Genomic DNA, 22,356 nt, shown 5'->3' with positions numbered 1-22,356 from the left:
GTTTTAACCAACAGAGTGAGGTCATTTTTGTGGTCCTCACATTTTTTAGCCCCTCTGGAGGCAGGCGTAGTAGATTTGCAACAAACGCACAGCATTTTCTGATTCCCCCAGCTCTACCAGAGCTTTGTCAAATGACTGCTTGGTTAGATAACAATGACTAAATCACTGATTGTTAGCTGCCTTTCATTTGTAAATGCAGCCAGCCACAGATGACGGCCAATGGATTGTGCTTGGGTGTTGGGGGTTGTCAGTCTTTCAGGCTGGCCCACTTGTCTCTCTCCAGTCTTGAATGTGGTCAACTGAACTTGTCCATCCAAAGACTTCACAGAAGCACACAAAGGACAAGAAAGGATTTTTATGTAGCGCTTAATGGAATGGAAGTGTATTGTTGCCTGTGTATGCAAATATGAAGTGTTGCATTCAAGTGCGTGGTATAAGACTTTCATCAAAGGGATGACCTTTGACCCTGAAACTTGGTTCTTCTCAGATGACTGAAGCCGGGCGTACACTGTGTGACTTTTTCACTCGTAGCACTCAGCTTCAGCTCAAACTGTACGACTTCCTCGCAGGGCAGATCTCACGAGTCATGCGCTCATACTGCACGACCCAGTTCTCGGATGTGATCTGACTGCTCACACTGTACGTCTGGTAGCAACACGTCGGCCCTAAAAATATATGCCAAAAATAGCCGTTTTTACTCAACACGTCAGACTTTTTTGTCTTGTATTGCCTGTTGTCCTTCGGGAGTGTTGCAGGAGAACACACAGGGATTTATGGGGGTTGGATGAGGAAAACGAAATAAAGAAAGTAAATCTGTGTTTTGTGATCAGTTTAATTTGACATGAACACAACAGCAACGCTATTGTTATGCTCAATGTTATGAGGCTTAGTTCGAAAAGAATGAAGAAGGCCCATCTGGTCCAATTTTTCATCCAATTCTTCCCTTTTGGAATTTTTACATATCTCTGTGTGTCTTCGGGATCAACTCCAGCCGGAGCTGATGCATACCTGACAACCTTCCGCTTCCTGCAGCTATCCCCTTTATGCTTCTGAGGAGAGAACATCTGCAAAACAGAAGCATAAAAATCAGCAGGAAGTGAAAGTGTCCTGCTCTAATTAATTTGTGTCAGACCAGGGACCAGCCTGCTACGAGACATTTTAGTATAAGCAGTCCCATAAGTCTTTGGCTAATAATCTGCTAAGCTGCAAACTTGACCTGACAGGTCTACTGCTTCTATTAATGTCAGCTGATAAGGCATGAACTTACACTCCGCCCCTGGTCTAAGGCTCTTTAGCTCAACCAGACATGAGGTCACCCGTTTACACATTCCTGGGGGCTCCTGAACAGACAAACCTGTATGCCAATCAAGATTCCCAGACAGATAGGTGCCCCACCTTTCATGTTTATATTCTTGGCTCACTCCTATTTGTGTACCTGCTTCCCATGCATCAGCCAGCATCCCAAATTGCTGTCCTGATATCAAACTCTTAATAGACTCGAAGCGGGATCGAGCTTGAAGCTCTTCTAGTTCCTTTTCTCTAGTCTTGTGCTTGATAACAAACGGGTAAGCCTCCACCCATAAGTCCCTAACTGTTTTCACCTGGCTAGGGTCCCTGAGTAACTCTCCCACATAAAAGAGGCTGGGTTGGCATGTTGGTAAGCAGGTAGTCAAAACACCATCTTTTATGAAGCAGCATCCATCTTTGCTTTCGCCTCCATGGGTGCACTCACACACCTGCCAGGAGCGGATGCTGGGTTCATGTCTCAAGCAGGTCCTGCAAAAACAAATTTTAATTGGGGCAGAGAGTTCCACTGCTCCTAAGTGTAAGTCCGCTCTCCTTTCCAGGTGAGTTGGCTTATCCTCCCGGAGCCCCGACCACTTAAGTGAGGAACAATGAGTTCCACACATAATACATGTTCCCGGCTTCCACCCCCGCCATTGACCATAGCGATACCCAGCTGGGGAAGCTGTGAAACCAGGAAACATGGCCACCTTGCAGGCTGTGACAGACACACACCCCCCCCCCCCCCCCCGACATCATAACGAGGCCGGTGTTGCACAGATTCGGACAAATCCTTTCAGTACCAGGATTTAATCCAGCCATGACTTTTAACTAAGTATTTTCATCCGTGAAGTTATCTTATCACTTGATGAGGGTGAACGTGCATACCGGATTCAGTTAAAACCACGTTTTTAGTTATGTTCTGTATCTGATGTGGTCCACTCACGTTATGCTTAATGCAATTTCCTTTCTGGTTCGGTCCTCTTTTGACCCAAATCGTTTGCCCCTGATGACCACGCAATGTTGTAGAGACGTGTCAACCATGACAGCCCTACAACATCCATAGCCTTGAGATACCCAGGACGAACCTCAGCCGCCCCCGGGGCTCCGCCGCTGTGTAGTTGTTTGACTACCTCAGCAACTTCTGCCCCCGAGATCGGACAGTCCATCCCCAGGCCTCCCAGCTCTGGTTCCTCCTCGGAATGCGCATTGGTGGGATTGAGGAGCTCCTCAAATTATTCCTTCCACCGTCCGACTATAGCCTCAGTTGACGTCAGCAGCTCCCCATCCCCACTGTAAACAGTGTGAGCGAGTTGCTGCCTTCCTCTCCTGAGGCGGCGGACAGTTTGCCAGAACCTCTTTGGAGCTGATCGATAGTCTTTCTCCATGGCCTCACCAAACTCCTCCCACGCCCGAGATTTTGCCTCGGCAATTGCCACTGCTGCACCCCGCTTGGCTATCCGGTACCTGTCTGCTGCCTCCGGAGACCCACAGACCAGCCACGCCCTGTAGGCCTCCTTCTTCAGCCTGACGGCTCCCCGAACCTCTGGTGTCCACCAGCGGGTACGGGGGTTGCCACCACGACTGGCACCGGCCACCTTACGACCACAGCTAGCAACAGCCGCCTCGACAATCGCAGAGTGGAACAAGGCCCACTCGGACTCAATGTCCCCCACTGCTCTCGGGACGTGGTCAAAGCTCTGCCGGAGGTGGGAGTTGAAGACCGTCTTGACAGGTTCTTCTGCCAGGCGTTCCCAGCAGACCCTCACTATGCGTTTGGGTCTGCCAGGTCTACGCGGCATGTTCCCTTGCCATCTGATCCAACTCACCACCAGGTGGTGATCAGTTGACAGCTCCGCCCCTCTCTTCACTCGGGTGTCCAAAACATACGGCCGCAGGTCAGATGATACGACTACAAAATCTATCATCGACCTGTGACCTAGGCTGCCCTGGTACCAAGTGTACCGGTGGGCATCCTTATGTTCGAACATGGTGTTCATGGTGGTCATCGGGGGCAGTTCCTAGGGAGTGGCAGACCGGGGTGGTGGTCCCCATCTTTAAGAAGGGTGACCTGAGGGTGTGTTCCAACTATAGGGGGATCACACTCCTCAGCCTCCCTGGAAAGGTCTACGCCAAGGTACTGGAGAGGAGGGTCCGATCGATAGTTGAATCTCAGATAGAGGAGGAGCAATGTGGTTTTCGTCCTGGCCGTGGAACTGTGGACCAGCTCTATACCCTTGCAAGGGTGATGGAGGGGGCATGGGAGTTTGCCCAACCAATCCACATGTGCTTTGTGGATTTGGAGAAGGCTTATGACCGTGTCCCCAGGGGCACCCTGTGGGGGACGCTCCAGGAGTATGGGGTGGGTGGCTTTCTGTTAAGGGCCATTCAGTCCCTTTACCAGAGGAGCGTGAGTTTGGTCCGCATAGCCGGTAGTAAGTCGGACCTGTTCCCAGTGAGGGTTGGACTCCGCCAGGGCTGCCCTTTGTCACCGGTTCTGTTCATAACCTTTATGGACAGAATTTCTAGACGCAGCCGTGGTGTAGAGTGTGTCGAGTTTGGTGGCAGGAGAATCTCGTCTCTGCTTTTTGCGGATGATGTGGTCCTCCTAGCTTCATCCAGCTCTGACCTTCAGCTCTTGCTGGGTAGGTTCGCGGCCGAATGTGAAGCGGCTGGGATGAGGATCAGCACCTCCAAATCTGAGACCATGGTTCTCGACCGGAAAAGGGTGGCTTGCCACCTCCGGGTCGGGGGAGAGGTCCTACCTCAAGTGGAGGAGTTTAAGTATCTCGGGGTCTTGTTCACGAGTGAGGGTAGGAGGGATCGGGAGATCGACAGGCGGATTGGTTCGGCGTCTGCAGTGATGCGGACGCTGAGCCGATCTGTCGTGGGGAAGAGGGAGCTGAGCCAGAAAGCCAGGCTCTCGATTTACCAGTCGATCTACGTCCCAATCCTCACCTATGGTCATGAGCTTTGGGTAATGACCGAAAGAACGAGATCGCGGATACAAGCGGCCGAAATGAGTTTCCTCCGTAGGGTGGCCGGGCTCAGCCTTAGAGATAGGGTGAGGAGCTCGGACATTCGGGAGGGACTCGGAGTAGAACCGCTGCTCCTCCGGATCGAAAGGAGCCAGTTGAGGTGGTTTGGGCATCTGGTCAGGATGCCTCCTGGACGCCTCCCTGGGGAGGTGTTTCGGGCATGTCCTGCCGGCAGAAGGCCCCCGGGTCGACCCAGGACACGTTGGAGAGGTTACATCTCCAATCTGGTCCGGGAACGCCTTGGGGTCCTGCCGGAGGAGCTGGTGGACAAGGCCGGGGAGAGGACGGCCTGGAGCTCCCTAATTGGGATGCTGCCCCCGCGACCCGGACCCGGATAAGCGGAGGAAGACGACGACGACGACGACGTTTGCCCCTTCTGCAACACAGAAACGGGTTCTGGGTTAGTTTCATTCTTCGCTCGTTTCAATTTGCTCCTATTAAGGACTACATTTAGTTCTGAAATCCCCTCTGGAGTGTCCCATTGGGAATCCAGGTTGGTAAGTATGTGATTCTTTACCGTTCTAACAGCTTTTTCTGCTATTCCGTTAGTGTGGGATTCATATGGGATAGAAAAAAACGTGTTGAATACCCCTCGACTCCAGCAGACAAGCAACTTTGTCATTTTTGAATTCAGGCCCTCCATCTGAACGAAGTGTTTCACAGGTCAGAGGCAGGTGTAGAGATAAGGACATGCTTACCGTATTACCTGTTACCCGTTTTAGTGGCACCACTTTGCTAATGTGGCAAGGTGAAGAAACGAGGGCCTGGGTCGGGATTCGATCCCCAGACTCCCGGGTGAGAGTCATACGCTCTAACCAGTCAGCCAAAGGGACATCCCCTTGGCCAAGTAGCCAGGGCACATGATCAATCGGGACACTGTGACAGGACGCTCACACTGTCACACTCTGATCTCCTGGACCATTATCTTTGATCACTAAAAAGAACTTATGCCCTTTCACTCCTCTAGTGGCACACTCTCCTACATCTGTGCTGAAGCGCACCCCTGGTTATTCACACGTGATGGGCAATTGGTCATATTTTACTGGCTGAGCACCTCCTTTTAATTTACACTGCTCACATTTAGCTTTCACTTGTGCTGTTAGTTCTCTCAATTTAGGCACCTGAATCTTTTCCTTTTTGAAAATCTCCCGCAAGCATTGCGCTCCTACATGTCTGTATGTCACAGGTGCATGGGTGACTAGCTCCTCATCGCCTGCGGGAGTCCTGTTCTGTAAAAACGCTGTAGGTAGCAACAAACCTCTAGCCTGCACTAAATGCCTCATTTATCCGGCACACCTGGGGTTTGTAATCGAGCTTCAACACTAGTCGTCGTGCTCCTAAATCCAGGGCCTCTGACACTACCCGCTCCCAAGCATGGTAGAAGGTGATGTCAGGGCTGTTCGGGTCCACATTCATTATGGAAGTAGCCCGTATGCGTCCTTGCAGATTTCCTAGCTGCCTGTCTAAGAGAGTGGTTATTTCTCCTCCCTCATTATTACGATCTACTAGTGGGATCATGGAACTTCTACTTCTTCCTCCCAGGAGTCTCCTCAGGGAGCTCAGAGAGGATGTGGTTCCGGCAGAGCTTTGTGGATCTTTCAGAAAGATCAACACATCCTCCTCTCGGAGTTCTTCATCTATTATCTCGCCTGACAGAAATATCACCGGCTCTTGACCTATCATGACATGGTTCTGGGGAACTGCGGGGCTATGGGGTTCTAACGGGGGGAAAGGAATTGGGTTCGGTGTTCTTTCAGCCTCTAATGGTCTCTGGATGTCTTCCTTCTCCCACACTGAAACATGTTGTTCGTTGGGCGGTCTCCTCGAGCCCCTTATGGGCACCTGGGGGGGGGGGGGGGTGTACAGGGGGAAATGGATTCCACTGCTCTGGCCCAACCGAGTCATCAGGCGGGTTCGGTGGGGGTGCGGGGAATCCGTTTTCGGAGCCGGGGCTCACAGGGAATTCCCCACGGAGCACTGTATATAAAGGAGGCGCGCTCGGCACCGGTGGATCCTCATCCCATAAGGATGAGAGTTCAACCGCAGCCCTTCTTCGGAACATTTCCGCTTGGAGCTCCGTGACTCCCAATCGGTTGCATAATGCCTGTCTCATTTGAACTGCCTCATTTTTGCCTCTAGATAAGAAGTATATTATTCTACTGCTAGCCTATTGAGCCATGAACTCTGCCATGGCAGAGTACATCACTCCTGGGTCACATCGCTACTGCCCGACCCCGAACGGAGTCAGGCCTAAAGGTTCCGGTCCGGCTGGGAGTTGCTCCAGCAGACCTAAAGGGATCTCATATTGCTCTTCTCTAGTGAGGCTTGCTGGGTTTTCCCAACAGCACCATGCCACTTGACTGAAAGAGGGGTCACTGCGTTGTTCTCCCAAAAGCACCAAATCTCCCACTAACGGAAAAACATGAGCATTTCTTACTTGGGCTTCAGCATTCGGACAGCGCTCAGCCGCAGCTCTAGCTGTTCCTGCCTCATTCTGAAAGTTCCAATCACAAGATCCTGCTAAAATGCCCTGTGGTCCACCTTGATATGTGGATATTTCTCCGGCTACAAATCACACATTAGGGAGAATATTTTCCGGCTTTACTGTTAAAGATCTATCTGCCATGGCTGGTTAAAGGTTTTTATAATTTTTATTTATTTAATAGTTTTTTTTAATTCATTTATTTATTTATTTACTTTTCTAATTTATCCTGGGCGTGTCTCGCGTCGGAATGCCGTAGTTTATTTCTACCTTTTCTTTCAGTTAGTCTTCCGTTCTCCCAATCTCTTTCCTTTCCGAGAGATTGTGCGTTTTTCACTTACTCCAAGGTTATAAGCTTACCAGGTCCATGGTGCGCGAGCCTTTGTCAGCCTAGAAAACAGTCCTATTTCGGTGAGTCCGGTATCTAGTATTCACCTTCACTCAGTGCCCCTCCGTTGGACGCCATGTCGCGAGCGTGTACTTTTATAGGTTCCGTTAGAACCTGGTTCCGTTAGAACCTTAGAATACGCTGCATTTTCAGGGAGGTTGGGGCCGCAGGTGAGTTTTATTGTACTGACCCTGGTTTGGACTCCCTAATTTAGTACTCGTTTTCTAGTTTAAGGTGAAATGAAAATTGTCGTACTTGTTCTTCTGTAATAACACACTTCCCTTTTAACTCTCTCGTTATTTAGTGGTTTTAAATACTAGGGCGGAAGTTTAATACTGGAGACCATCCAGGCATCTATTATTTGAGTCCTATCAGGATTAATTTGCGCCTCTGTCAGCAATGTGGGTGGTGGTAACTAGAAAATGATTCCTGTTAGTTGATCAGGCTAACATGGATTTATCAATTAATCTAATTAATCCTCCCTTTGAAATGGTTCCTTCCCACGCTAAACAAAGACTTTTTTACTGCAAAGCAGAGCCTGTTTGAACCAACGAACCATTGTGATATATAATCCTTAGGGTGTCCCGCTACCAAGGGGGAGGGGAGACTTGCTCCCATTACCTAAGGTATCTTTTCTTAATCTGTCACAACCTGAAAACAAGTCCTGAAGCACAGGAACAAGCAATTCAAGGTGGCTCTGGAGTCCCACAGGCCAAAAAGACCTGATATGACTCTTCAGGGGTTGCCGCCACGACAGGCACCGTCGACCCTGCGGCCACAACTCCGGTGTGCCACCTCAACAATGGAGGAACATGGCCCACTTGGACTCCATGTCCCCCGCCTCCCACGGAACATTTTGTAAGTTCTGTCCGAGATGGGAATTGAAACTCCTTCTGACAGGAGACTCTGCCAAACATTCCCAGCAGACCTTCACAAAACATTTGGGCCTTCCTGGTCTGACCGGCATCCTCCCCCACCATCTGAGCCAACTCACCACCAGTTAGTGGTCAGTTGACAGCTCCGCCCCTCTCTTCACTTGAGTGTCCAAGACACTGCAGACTTCCTGAGTGATCTCTTGGACAATCTGTCTTCAGCCTCTAGCAACGGTGATGGTGAGGCCGGTACCAATGTGGATTTGAAAGAAAAAATAAAAGAACAAGTAAAGAAATACTTTCCTGCAGAACGTGTGACGGACAAACTTGTTGAAAAGGTGGGTACCATAGAAACAATGTATTTTTTTCTCAGATGTTCTGCTCCTTCGTTAACCAAATAGAAGTGATCGCAAATTGAAACAAAAAACTCCACATTGTCATGGAGTTAGTGGTTCCTCTTCGTCTTTGTTTTCATAGACAGAATTACTGTCCGTAAAATGTACTTTACCATGCAGCCAGTCAACCATCTCCTCTGAGCTTAAGTCTTGTTTTTGGGACTTCCAGGAGCATCAGCTGACCTCAGAGACAGTTCAGGGGAGTAAAAAAACAGTAGCTTAGAGAGGTAATCTGGAGCAAGGCCATGCAAAGATTTAAAAGCCCGCCAAAGCACCTTGTACTGGATTCTAAAACAGCAGGCAGCCAGTGCAGTTAGGCAATGACAGGAGCAACATGCTCCATCTTTTTCGTCCCAGTGAGCAGCCGTGCAGCAGCATTCTGCACCAACTGAAGATGCGAGAAGGTAGGATTGTGAAACACCAAGGTACAAAGAATTACAGAAATCAAGCCTTGATGTAATAAAAGCATGAATTACTGTTTCAAAATACTTTTTGACAGCAAGGTCTTTACTTTGGCGATTCTTCTTTATTGATAAAAACTAGATTTAGTTTGGTGGGCAGGATGAAGTGATGGAGCAAAACAACTAAGATGGTGATGGCTTACTTAAATGGCTGTGGCATCAACTTTTGATTATTTAGACTTGGACTTTGCTTCCAGTCAAGAGCAGCTAGCGATACGTAAGTCCTTTATTTAGAAAAAGTATGTACCGTAAATCCTCTAATACAGGCCTGGGCCTGTATTTGACTCAAGCTCATCAAGCTCCAGGCCTTTATTGGAAGGAGGACCAGAATTAGAGGCAGGCCTCAATTTCTATTTGAGCAAAATGAACTAATGGTTCGCTGGAGTTTTTGACAATTAAAATTGTGCCCACATTTTCAAAGTTAAACACATTTCTTTTAACAACAGTAGTTTCTGCTTCAGCCCTCTCCCCCCTCCCCCTGCGCAGCGGCCGCAAACTCACTGATGCTCCTGCAGCCTCTCGGAGTTCCTGCTGCTCTAAACATTAAAATAATTATTTCATTTTCTGTTCCTCACTTCTGATTACCTTCAATGGTGTCTGTTTGTTGCAACCACCAGGTACAAAAAGTAACTTGTTTTTATTTGACTTTTTCTGTCTTGCCTGTTTATTATCTTCCTGCATCTCCTCTCAATCCTAAAGAAAAACTGCTACCTGGGTTCATATATATTCACCTCATGAGTTACAGTACCTTTGAACTGCAGTTCTAAAAGATCTACCGACCGCAAAAACAGCGGAGTGCACGCTGCTCGCCGGCCACATCAGTTAGGTGTGTCACCGAGGACAAAACAGGTGATGTGCCCCGATCCACAGAAGCGAAAAGCATCAGGCACAAATAAAAGAATAAAAGACAGAAAACATAAAAGGAAATGAGCCAACATGAACGATCGCATGCTAAATTAGTTTTTGAGGTGGCGACACCTGATTTGATCATGTTACTGTGGCCGTGCTCAGGACGCAGATGTCTGGAGCGCGTCAACAATCAGAGCTTTGCATGTGCACGCTGGTTAAGGTTAGGATGGGGGTGAGAGGAATGTTAAATTGCAAGAGGGTAAACGTCACAATTTGGTTAAATGTCCGTTTTACGGCGGGTGTCAGTACCGATGCTCTGGCACAGCGCGTTGCCTCCCGACGCGCAGGAGCTTGTCACCTGCTGACAGCAGGCTGCTGTCTTTTCCGTGGACTGCATCTTGCCGGTCATTATCACGTGACAGCGACTAGTCGATGACAGGCATAAAAAGTCACTATAGAGCGGTGAAGTCGACTAGTGACTAGTTCATACAACCCCTGCTACTGCTCCCCAGAGTGTTCTGCAGCATAATCAGCACGTTCTCTTTGAACTTGATATCAAATTTTCGTCTCCTCTTCGTCTCCGCACGGTTAAAGTTACCCTCGCGGTCTATCACTGGCAAATCAAAAGTGAGACGGATGACACAACTGCCCCCCGTACTTGCTTGTTACCACATTCCACCTGGCCACAATAAAAAACCGGCCATTATTCACCTCCGCCGACTCCGACACCGGCCAAAATATTATACCCGGCAGTTAATTAAATACAGGCTAACATTAGAGGATTTACGGTATGTGCTTCTTCAACAGTGTATGGAGGACTGTCTCGTTGACTGTAGCGGTACGTATGTCATATTGTTCGTTGTCCAATAGCGTGCAGAAACAATTTGAAAGACAACCATAGATTCCGCCCCATGACCGAGCTTTCTCTATGGGTCGTGGCCAGACAATATATTCACATACAGTGGTGTGAAAAACTCTTTGCCCCCTTCCTGATTTCTGATTCTTTTGCATGTTTGTCACACAAAATGTTTCTGATCATCAAACACATTTAACCATTAGTCAAAGATAACACAAGTAAACACAAAATGTAGTTTTGAAATTATGTTTTTTATTATTTAGGGAGAGAATAAAATCCAAACCTACATTGCCCTGTGTGTCGTTATTAATGACAGCGATATCAGTTCACAGTGTTTGATAGTTCACGTAATTTTTACAGATACTTTTCTCAATGTATTATGTCAACATTTTTTATTCACCTGCTGCTTTTATGGAAGCAGATATCTGAAGACATTTATCACTCAAACCATCAGTTTGAATGTTAGCTCGTACAGAAGCCGTGTGAAAACTGAACTGACTCTGTAATGCATTCTGTGTGACTCCGATTTTAGGCTCCTTTACTTCAGAATGCCATAGAATTTTATTTTGAAAGAACAAGTATTCCTACTAAGTAACATTTGTAACTTCATGGATTTAATTTCCTCTCCTCCTTCATATCATATTTACTAAAAAGAAACATATATATATTTTTCCCCCAGCTTTATTACAGTTTTTCTCAATTGTTTATACACATTTTCTGAAAGCATGCCTCATATTCTCAGAACTCTACACACAAATCCAAAAAAACACACACAATGGGCAAAACCCCTCAATTAACCTGCAAAATGAAACTTCACTTTCAAAACAATGTTATTTCTCCTCACAATGTGATTATGTTGTCAAATGACACACACAAACCATCATATGAATAGACATTTATAAGAACCAGCCGAACACTTATGTGCTCAATGTTAAACACTATGATGAACGGAAAACACGTATTCTCCATTCATCATAATGACTAAAGCCTTTTTGGTTCAGTGTTACACCTGCTACAGACAGTATATACATGCATGTGTTGTTATTTCAGAATATTGATTTTACTCTGTAAACACACAAATACATGGTAACAATTATTTTATTTTTCCCACAAAACATTGTACACAATGTATATCCCATTCCCAACTAACAAAGTTGCTCATATAAACTACATACAACAGAAGAATTTACTGTATACAGTTACAGTAAAACAATATAACTATGCTGCATCCTCTCTTCTGTTGCGGTCTGGCCACAGCGCCTCATCCACATCACAAGCAACGGTTTCCCTGGCCAAGCAGCGGGGGAAATATCTTCTAGCATGGCGATTCCAGCCAAGAAAAGAATCAGCTGCAAAATCTCCACATGCATCCTCCATAGCTTGGAGAAGAGGTACACGGGTTTGTGGCTGTCGGTTATACACCTTCCATCGCCAGGCAGAAAAAATTTCTAAATGGGATTGAGGAATGGAGAATATGGAGGGAGACTAAAATGCGTGGGTGGCCAGTGAACCAGTTACGAACCACAGCAGACCTGCGTTAAACTGGGTGATGTTTTTTCTTCTTGGGAGGGGCTCTGCTGGGGGGTACCGCAGGGGTCGATCCTTGGTCCACTTTTGTTTGCCATTTATCTGCTACCTCTGGGGTCAATCTTTCGTAAACATGGCCTATCATTCCATCTGTATGCTGACGATTGCCAAATTTACTCTCCGTTGTGTCAGGAGAAAGGTCACTCTATTCAGTCCTTTGTCTCCTGTGTTAATGAGGTGAAGTCTTGGCTAATGTCCAACTATCTACATCTGAATGAGGGAAAGACAGAGCTCATTGTTTTTCACCCCAGCAGCAGGAATGTGGATCGTTATGCTGATCTTGGCCCTCTTTCTCCATACTCAAAACCAGTTGTTACCAGTTTGGGGGTGAAACTTGATGCTGGACTTAAATTTGATGCTCACATCAATTCTGTGATCCGGTCCAGTTTCTTTCACCTGAGACGCCTTGCTAAAATCAAGCATATGCTGTCGAGAGCCCACCTGGAGCGGGTACTGCATGCCTTTGTAATTTCTCGGCTTGACTACTGCAACTCTCTCTATGCAGGGTTGTGTCAGTCAACACTGCGTCGCCTACAGGTTGTGCAGAACAGCGCTGCCAGGTTCCTGACTGGGACCAGGAAACGGGACCACATCAGTCCAGTTCTGGCCTCCCTGCACTGGCTTCCGATTTGCTATCGCTCACAATTCAAAATACTCATCTTTGTTTATCATTTCTTCCAGGGTGGTGGTCCCCCCTATCTAGCCACACTCCTGAAAAGACACTCCCCATCACGCGCTCTGCGCTCCTCTGACCAAGGCCTGCTCGCTGTCCCTCGGTCTAGGTGTCGTACCCGTGGGGACCGGGCTTTCTCAGTCCTAGCACCGTTACTCTGGAACCAGTTGCCACCCTCAGTTAGGCTGTCCCCTTCTCTGCCAGTCTTTAAGAATCACCTAAAAACACAACTCCTCCGCTTGGCGTTTCCAGAACATGTTTGATTTTGGCACTCTTTTATATTGAATCCATTCCACAGTTTTCATTGGTACACTCAATCCATCCACTCAATTCAAATGTGTTTCACACATTTGTCCTTTACCAGAATGTTTCATCTATCTTATAATTTCCATTCTGTATTTTGTAATTTGTATTTTGTAATCTCCTCCTTGAACCGTCACCTTATCGTGGTGGAGGAGTTTGAGTGCCCTAATGATCCTAGGAGCTATGTTGTCTGGGGCACTTAGTGCCCCTGGTAGGGTCTCCCATGACAAATTGGTCTTAGGTGAAGGGTGAGACAAAGAACGGTTCGAAGGATCTTTCATGGCGGTTAAAATGAAGAGTCGGAGTACCCGGCCCGGAGGGTTACCGGGGTCCCACCCTGGAGCCGGGCCTGGGGTTGGGGCCCGTGAGCGAGCGCCTGGTGGCCGGGCTTTCGCCCATGGGGCCCGGCCGGGCCCAGCCCGAACCGGATACATGGGCTCGTCCAACTGTGGACCCACCACCCGCAGGAGGAACATGAAGGGTCCGGTGCAATGCGAATCGGGTGGCAGACCAAGGCGGGAGCCTTGGCGGTCCAATCCCCAGACAAGAAAACTAGTTTTTTGGACATGGAACGTCACCTCGCTGGCGGGGAAGGAGCCGGAGCTTGTGGCAGAGGTTGAGCGGTACCGGCTAGATATAGTCGGACTCACCTCGACACATTGCATTGGCTCTGGAACCCGAGACCTGGAGAGGGGTTGGACACTCTACTTTGCTGGAGTTGCTCCGGGTGAGAGGCGGAGGGCTGGGGTTGGCTTTTTGTTAGCCCCGAGACTCTCTGCCTGTGTGTTGGGGTTTACCCCGGGGGACAAGAGGGTAGCTTCCTTGCGCCTTCGGGTCGGGGAACGGGTCCTGACTGTTGTTTGTGCTTATGGGCCAAATATCAGTTCAGAGTACCCACCCTTTTTGGAGTCCCTGGGACGAGTGCTAGATAGTGCTCCATCAGGGGACTCCATTGTCCTGCTGGGGGACTTCAATGCTCACGTGGGCAATGACAGCTTGACCTGGAGGGGTGTGATTGGGAGGAACGGCCCACCTAATCTGAACTCGAGCGGTGTTTTGTTATTGGACTTCTGTGCAAGCCGCAGTTTGGCCATAACGAACACCATGTTCGAACATAAGGATGCCCACCGGTACACTTGGTACCAGGGCAGCCTAGGTCACAGGTCGATGATAGATTTTGTAGTCGTATCATCTGACCTGCGGCCGTATGTTTTGGACACCCGAGTGAAGAGAGGGGCGGAGCTGTCAACTGATCACCACCTGGTGGTGAGTTGGATCAGATGGCAAGGGAACATGCCGCGTAGACCTGGCAGACCCAAACGCATAGTGAGGGTCTGCTGGGAACGCCTGGCAGAAGAACCTGTCAAGACGGTCTTCAACTCCCACCTCCGGCAGAGCTTTGACCACGTCCCGAGAGCAGTGGGGGACATTGAGTCCGAGTGGGCCTTGTTCCACTCTGCGATTGTCGAGGCGGCTTTTGCTAGCTGTGGTCGTAAGGTGGCCGGTGCCAGTCGTGGTGGCAACCCCCGTACCCGCTGGTGGACACCAGAGGTTCGGGGAGCCGTCAAGCTGAAGAAGGAGGCCTACAGGGCGTGGCTGGTCAGTGGGTCTCCGGAGGCAGCAGACAGGTACCGGATAGCCAAGCGGGGTGCAGCAGTGGCAGTTGCTGAGGCAAAATCTCGGGCGTGGGAGGAGTTTGGTGAGGCCATGGAGAAAGACTATCAATCGGCTCCAAAGAGGTTCTGGCAAACTGTCCGGCGCCTCAGGAGAGGAAGGCAGCAACTCGCTCACACTGTTTACAGTGGGGATGGGGAGCTGCTGACGTCAACTGAGGCTATAGTCGGACGGTGGAAGGAATACTTTGAGGAGCTCCTCAATCCCACCAATGCGCATTCCGAGGAGGAACCAGAGCTGGGAGGCCTGGGGATGGACTGTCCGATCTCGGGGGCAGAAGTTGCTGAGGTAGTCAAACAACTACACAGCGGCGGAGCCCCGGGGGCGGATGAGTTTCGTCCTGGGTATCTCAAGGCTATGGATGTTGTAGGGCTGTCATGGTTGACACGTCTCTACAACATTGCGTGGTCATCGGGGGCAGTTCCTAGGGAGTGGCAGACCGGGGTGGTGGTCCCCATCTTTAAGAAGGGTGACCTGAGGGTGTGTTCCAACTATAGGGGGACCACACTCCTCAGCCTCCCTGGAAAGGTCTACTCCAAGGTACTGGAGAGGAGGGTCCGATCGATAGTTGAATCTCAGATAGAGGAGGAGCAATGTGGTTTTCGTCCTGGCCGTGGAACTGTGGACCAGCTCTATACCCTTGCAAGGGTGATGGAGGGGGCATGGGAGTTTGCCCAACCAATCCACATGTGCTTTGTGGATTTGGAGAAGGCTTATGACCGTGTCCCCAGGGGCACCCTGTGGGGGACGCTCCAGGAGTATGGGGTGGGTGGCTTTCTGTTAAGGGCCATTCAGTCCCTTTACCAGAGGAGCGTGAGTTTGGTCCGCATAGCCGGTAGTAAGTCGGACCTGTTCCCAGTGAGGGTTGGACTCCGCCAGGGCTGCCCTTTGTCACCGGTTCTGTTCATCACTTTTATGGACAGAATTTCTAGACGCAGCCGTGGTGTGGAGTGTGTCGAGTTTGGTGGCAGGAGAATCTCGTCTCTGCTTTTTGCGGATGATGTGGTCCTCCTAGCTTCATCCAGCTCTGACCTTCAGCTCTTGCTGGGTAGGTTCGCGGCCGAATGTGAAGCGGCTGGGATGAGGATCAGCACCTCCAAATCTGAGACCATGGTTCTCGACCGGAAAAGGGTGGTTTGCCACCTCCGGGTCGGGGGAGAGGTCCTACCTCAAGTGGAGGAGTTTAAGTATCTCGGGGTCTTGTTCACGAGTGAGGGTAGGAGGGATCGGGAGATCGACAGGCGGATTGGTTCGGCGTCTGCAGTGATGCGGACGCTGAGCCGATCTGTCGTGGGGAAGAGGGAGCTGAGCCAGAAAGCCAGGCTCTCGATTTACCGGTCGATCTACGTCCCAATCCTCACCTATGGTCATGAGCTTTGGGTAATGACCGAAAGAACGAGATCGCGGATACAAGCGGCCGAAATGAGTTTCCTCCGTAGGGTGGCCGGGCTCAGCCTTAGAGATAGGGTGAGGAGCTCGGACATTCGGGAGGGACTCGGAGTAGAACCGCTGCTCCTCCGGATCGAAAGGAGCCAGTTGAGGTGGTTTGGGCATATGGTCAGGATGCCTCCTGGACGCCTCCCCGGGGAGGTGTTTCGGGCATGTCCTGCCGGCAGAAGGCCCCCGGGTCGACCCAGGACACGTTGGAGAGGTTACATCTCCAATCTGGTCCGGGAACGCCTTGGGGTCCTGCCGGAGGAGCTGGTGGACAAGGCCGGGGAGAGGACGGCCTGGAGCTCCCTAGTTGGGATGCTGCCCCCGCGACCCGGACCCGGATAAGCGGAGGAAGACGACGACGACGACGTATTTTGTAATTTGAATTTCTTTTATTGTTGATTTTTTCAGTATATTTGCTTGCAACTGTACCGTGTTCAGCGCTTTGGGCTTCCTGACAGGGTTGCAGAAGGCGCTTTATAAATAAAGCTTTGATTGATTGATTGATTGTAGATACTTACGTTGTCCCAAATGGCAAAGTACCTGGGCTGTTCTGGGCCATCTACCTGATCTGGTGGAATGAGTGTGTTATGTAAGGTGTCCAGGAATGTGATCAGATGGGCGGAGTTGTAGGGGCCAAGGGTAGCATGGTGATGGATTACGCTGTGGTGGGTAAGTGCTGTACACATTGTGATTTTCCCTCCACGCTGGCCAGGGACGTCAACAATGGCACGCTGGCCAATGATATTCCTTCCCCTCTTTCGTCTTTTTTGTGAGGTTGATCCCAACCTCATCAATGAAGATGAACTGGTGCTCCACTGCAGCTCAAGGACTCTCTGAAACACATGTGACAATATCAGAAATAAACATGGCATGGTCACTATTGTGAAGCACAGTCATTATGATTACAATAGTGAAATATGTATAATTTACTGTACACAGTGTTGAGTGTAAGCATCAATTGTGGGACTCACTTTCACATAGTTGTATCGCAATTCTTTGACTCTTTCTGAGTTTCGTTCAAATGGCACCCTGTAGTCCTGCTTCATCCTGAGATGATTTCTGCGCAAGACACAGTCCACTGTTGATAAGCTGACCCTATCAATATTTTGAAACACGTCATTGTTTTCTTTAATTTTTCTTTGTATTTGCCGTAATGTTATGGCATTGTTTTCTAGGACCATGTTCATGATTTCAGTTTCCTGTTCAGAAGACTGAAGACGTTCCCGACCACCTCGTGTTGGTAATCTTGTAGTAAAATACTATGAATACAAAGTAGGTATACATTTCCTAAATATTGGAAACATACTTTACAGTATTTTGTCTGTCCAACAAAACAGCCCACAGGCGATACTACTACTATACTCATTGAATATTGATTGAATTGATATGCAGTACTGCCATTTTCTAGTGAGAGATGATTTCTCACCTATTCTCATTTCGGAAAGTCCGGATGATGGATGCTACAGTGTACCTGCTCTAATTTGGCTGTACTCTTTGCTCAGCCTCCCTCACTGTAAGACCATGGTTGACCACAATATCAACCAAAATGGCTCGGATGTCATCAAAGATTACAGTCCTTGGTTTTCCTTGTCCTCGTCCTCGTCCTCCCTGTCTTGCTCCTCTTGCTCTCACTCCTCTGACTCTGCCTCTGTTTCCAATGTTGGGATTTACTGTGTGATGGGTGTCTGCTCTTGTGATGAGTCAGTGTGCATATTTGAATAGCAGTGTGTTCCTTGTGAAAACAAGGTATTTTCTGCATGAAAATTGTGCCAACAGCAGAGAATTGTGTGTAGTGTTTTGAAAAAAGTGTGTTTTAGATTTGCAATTTGAGTGCAAAGTAGGAATTGTGCTTGTAGTTTAGCAGAACTGGTTAAGGGGGTTGGTGAATTGGTTACATGTTGTGGTCATTGAGTCTCAAGTACCAGAAAATGTGTGTAAACAATTGAGAAAAACTGTAAGATAATGAGCTAAAATGTAGACTTCTAAATATTTTCCCTGATCCAGAGTGTAGTTTCAGCTTGTCACCACTGGAGGGCACCAATTCTCTTCCTTGTTCATATAAAGTTAATTAAAGAGTTTGTAGAGCTGTATAGCAAAGGGAGAGTGTACAGTGTACAGTGTAGATACAGTGTAGTGATAAGCTACTTTTTCTCAGAGTGAGAAATCAGAGGTGGCGTGAGTGTGTGAAGACAGTCAAATGTGTGTATCTCACGCTCCTTGTATGACAGTTAGCACTCCTGTCTGTAGTTGGCTCTGCCCTTTATCGCTCCATGCAGTCCTCCTCTATATCAGATGAAGACTCGGGCATGTATGAGGGCTGGTGTTTTCTTCATTGGCTCAGACGTTGCAGCTGCTGTGCATGCCTCTGCCCCTCCTTTAGCAAACGAACAATCAAATGCCACACCTTAGCCCTCAAACACTTGAGTCCTTAAATCTATAGGATCAAGTGCTGTGGCAACCCAGAGCCAAGTGATGTTTTATTCCTGTTTCTCCATTTCTGCAGTGAAGATGTGCTTAAACTTTACCAAGTATGCCGAGTCATCCTTAGAGACTTTCATGACAATGAACAGTACAGACAAATACACAGGTCTCTAACCTGGCACCTGAGACGAAAGAACGAGGAACACAGAACTGGGAGGGTTTAAATACAAGAGATTGGGAGACGAGAGGCAGATGAGAGCAATTAGGGAAGACACAGGACTAAACAGAGAGGTTGTGACATAGTGTGACATAGATATCCTTGTCTCTCTTTATGTGTTTGGCGATGCTGTCCTGATCAATCACAAGCTTGCGTTCTTTGTCTAGTTGGACGGATGTTTAGAAAACAGAGCTCCACTCCATCCGTCCTTGCAAGCCTGCTGGAGAGCTCTCGAAAGGGCAAATAATGGCGTTGCGTGTGTTGGGTTAAAGCTGAGTAAATTAAGGTCTAATTGGTCCACCACCACTGAGAACTACATCTCCCAAAATGCTCCAACAAAAGGCAACTGATTGCTGATGAAAAACACCTATGCAGGATGGTGGCTCTCAGTCCTCAGTCAAACACAAGCCCCCACAATGCAGCTCTGAAATTGAGTCAAACCCGGAAATGAAATAAATTGCAGTTCCACCCTCATCCGCTGGGGCTGGTGTCAGAAGCGAGCAAATCCTCATTGACTCCCATGTTAAAAATGGCAATTTCACAGCAGAAATAAACATGTTTACAGCCTGGTACCAAAACCTTGTTTTTTGTTTAAATTATCTAGTTTACACTCATGACAACTCTGAGGGGGGTGAATTTTTTTCTCACTCTTCTGTTTAAGCGTATTAAATGCCTAAAATTCTGTATAATTAATGAGCATTCGACACACGTGACCGCCGCCTCAGACCCACGTGACCATAGAGCTAGCTCAGTGGAAAGGCCTTGGAAACTGCTCTGGCATTTTGAGTCTCTGTGTTTGTGTATTCTTTTTTGGATATTTTTTGTGCAATTGTTGGACAAAATGACTTGCTGTGGCATTAATTGCACTAATAGATCGTCCAAGGAAACTCCACTTCATTTTTTTCGGTAAGTAAAATTATATTTATGTATTTTAGGTCACTGCCGAGCTGAGCTTAGATTTTGACATGTACTGTTAAACCATGAAATTTAAATTTAATAGGGTAAAACCCAGTGCATTTTACATGACACTGCACTTTAAAAAATGGGTTGAAATATGTTGGTGGAGCTGGGTTACGACTATCGGCTTGTGGAGCTCTCGGGAGACCGATGTTTTCCACCCGTTTCTCCCCTGGCTTCGCGGCTTCTGTTTGCTGCGCGGAATACCGACTGTTTCTCCCCACAGCTTGGCGCATCTCTGTCTGATCGCGGCTTCTGGTTTTTTTTTTGTTGTTGTTTGTTTTGTTTTTGTTTTTTTTAACCATGTCCTGTCTGGCTGTGAAGCAAACAGAATTGATGTCTGAATGCTGGTAACAAGCCTCACAGATTTACTCTCAGGTGGAGCATCAAAGCATCTGCTTTTAATGTCACGCCTGATACTTAAAAATGTATTGTTATTGTTTTTGAATGCTTTGTAATTCCGACCAGACACGGAGACAGAGGTGAAAGAGAAAGGAAAAGAAAAGGTGAGGAGAGAGGGGGGAAGGGGGTGGGGGGGTCCACAAAAATAAACAATAATGAACAAGAGTCTGCTTCTAGACCTGCAGAAAAAGACAAGAAAAAAGCAAAAGAACAAAAAAATGGGACACAACAACAATACAACAAGAACAAGCTATCACTGCGTCAACTTGATGAAGAAATATATAATCAACTTTGTTTAACTGAACAATCACACGATAATAAATCACAGTGCATTAAGTGGCCACCATAGCCTTAAGACATGTGTTGAACGTGCCCAAGCCCATACTTTTGAGAGCACCATGTGAGCACTTGTGTGTGTACACGCGCTTGTTTATGTAAGGTTTCTCTATAGGAGCGTCCAATAGAGAGTGTGAGGGACCACAGATCTGACCCCCAAAGATGTGTAGGAGACGGGGGAGCTCCAAGTCCCAGAGATCCAGGCGCTGCCCCAGAACACAGGAACCCCAGGGAGACTGCAACAAGAAAGGCCCCCACTCCCCTCGAAAGGCACAGAGGATCGCCCCGGGGGGCTACAACCAGCAGCCGGCAGAGTCCCGGGAGATATCAGCGGCAAGCCCACAGGCCCGCCCGCAGCCTCCCACCCCCTAGCCGACTGAGCCCAGGACTCAGCGACCCGGGACCCAGGGGCGACCACCCCCGCCGGGGACCCAGCAGAGCCCAGGGACCCAGACCCCATCAGGCAGCCACCGGGATTGATCAGACAGACGCCAAAAATCTTAAACTCCCTGACCCAGGAGCCACCAACACTCAGGCAGACCAAGGCACCACACCCCACACCATGTGTGGCAGGGGGAGGGGGGACGAAGATCTATACTGACTTAGGATAAGCGGAAGAAAATGGATGTATTATTATTATTATTATTATTATTATTATTATTATTATTATTATTAAAGCTGGTAGTAATAAAGTCAGTGTAAGATGGACAAAAGTGTTAAGAAAAATGTTGTTTCTACAATCTGATGAAGAAAAGAAAAAAATATGTATTTTAATAAAATCTTGAACATCAGGTCACAGTCCTACCAAGCAGCTGACTCCACAATTAACATTTCACTTTAAAGGTTTTAACTACATGTCTACAGTTGAAGTGTCTGTAATCAGACCATGCTGGGTGTGTGTGCACCTTTGTCTCACACTGAGCCTGGTGTGTGATTTCTTTTGAGAAAATCCAGTGAGCTCAGAAAACATGAGACCAGTATCCCTGTGCAGCACCTGCTCTGGGTAAAAGTGTCAAAAGGAAATGGCCATTGTAGCACCAAATTAGAGTCAGACCCCTGAGAGTTATACATACATGGGGTGTGTGTGTGTGTGTGGGGGGGGGGGGGGGGGCAGTTTAACTCGCCCCGCTACAGCCTATATGAGTACGTTATGTGGTTTACAAAAAGTATATACGGTATGTAAAGTATATTATAATATACATCCATCCATTTTCCTTCCCTAATCCATGGTCATGTCACAGGGGCAGCAGCCTAAACAGAAAGGCCCAGACTTTCCTCTCCCCAGCCACTTAGGACAGTACCTTTGGAGAAATCCAAAGGTGTTCCCAAGACAGATGAGAAATGTAGTCCCTCCATTGTGTCCTGGGTCTACCTTTAGGTTTCCTCCCAGTTGGACGTGCCCAGAAAACCTCACCAGGTGTCCACGAGGCATCCTGAGCCACCTCAACTGGCTCCTCCTTAAAACTATGGTTTACTCGTGTCCATCCATCCATCCATCCATCCATCCATCCATCCATCCATCCATCCATTTTCATCCACTTATCCGGAGTCGGGTCGCGGGGGCAGTAACCTAAGTCGAGAGGCCCAGACTTCCCTCTCCCCAGCCACTTGGGCCAGCTCCTCTGGGGAAATCCCAAGGCGTTCCCTGGCCAGGTGAGAGACATAGTCCCCCTTTTTAAATAAGGGGACCACCACCCCAGTCTGCCAGTCCAGTGGGACTGCCC

Source organism: Nothobranchius furzeri, chromosome 16 (assembly GCF_043380555.1).
Source record: "Nothobranchius furzeri strain GRZ-AD chromosome 16, NfurGRZ-RIMD1, whole genome shotgun sequence".
NCBI classification, from domain to species: Eukaryota; Metazoa; Chordata; class Actinopteri; order Cyprinodontiformes; family Nothobranchiidae; genus Nothobranchius; species Nothobranchius furzeri.
Note: the sequence above shows the minus strand (reverse complement) of the source record.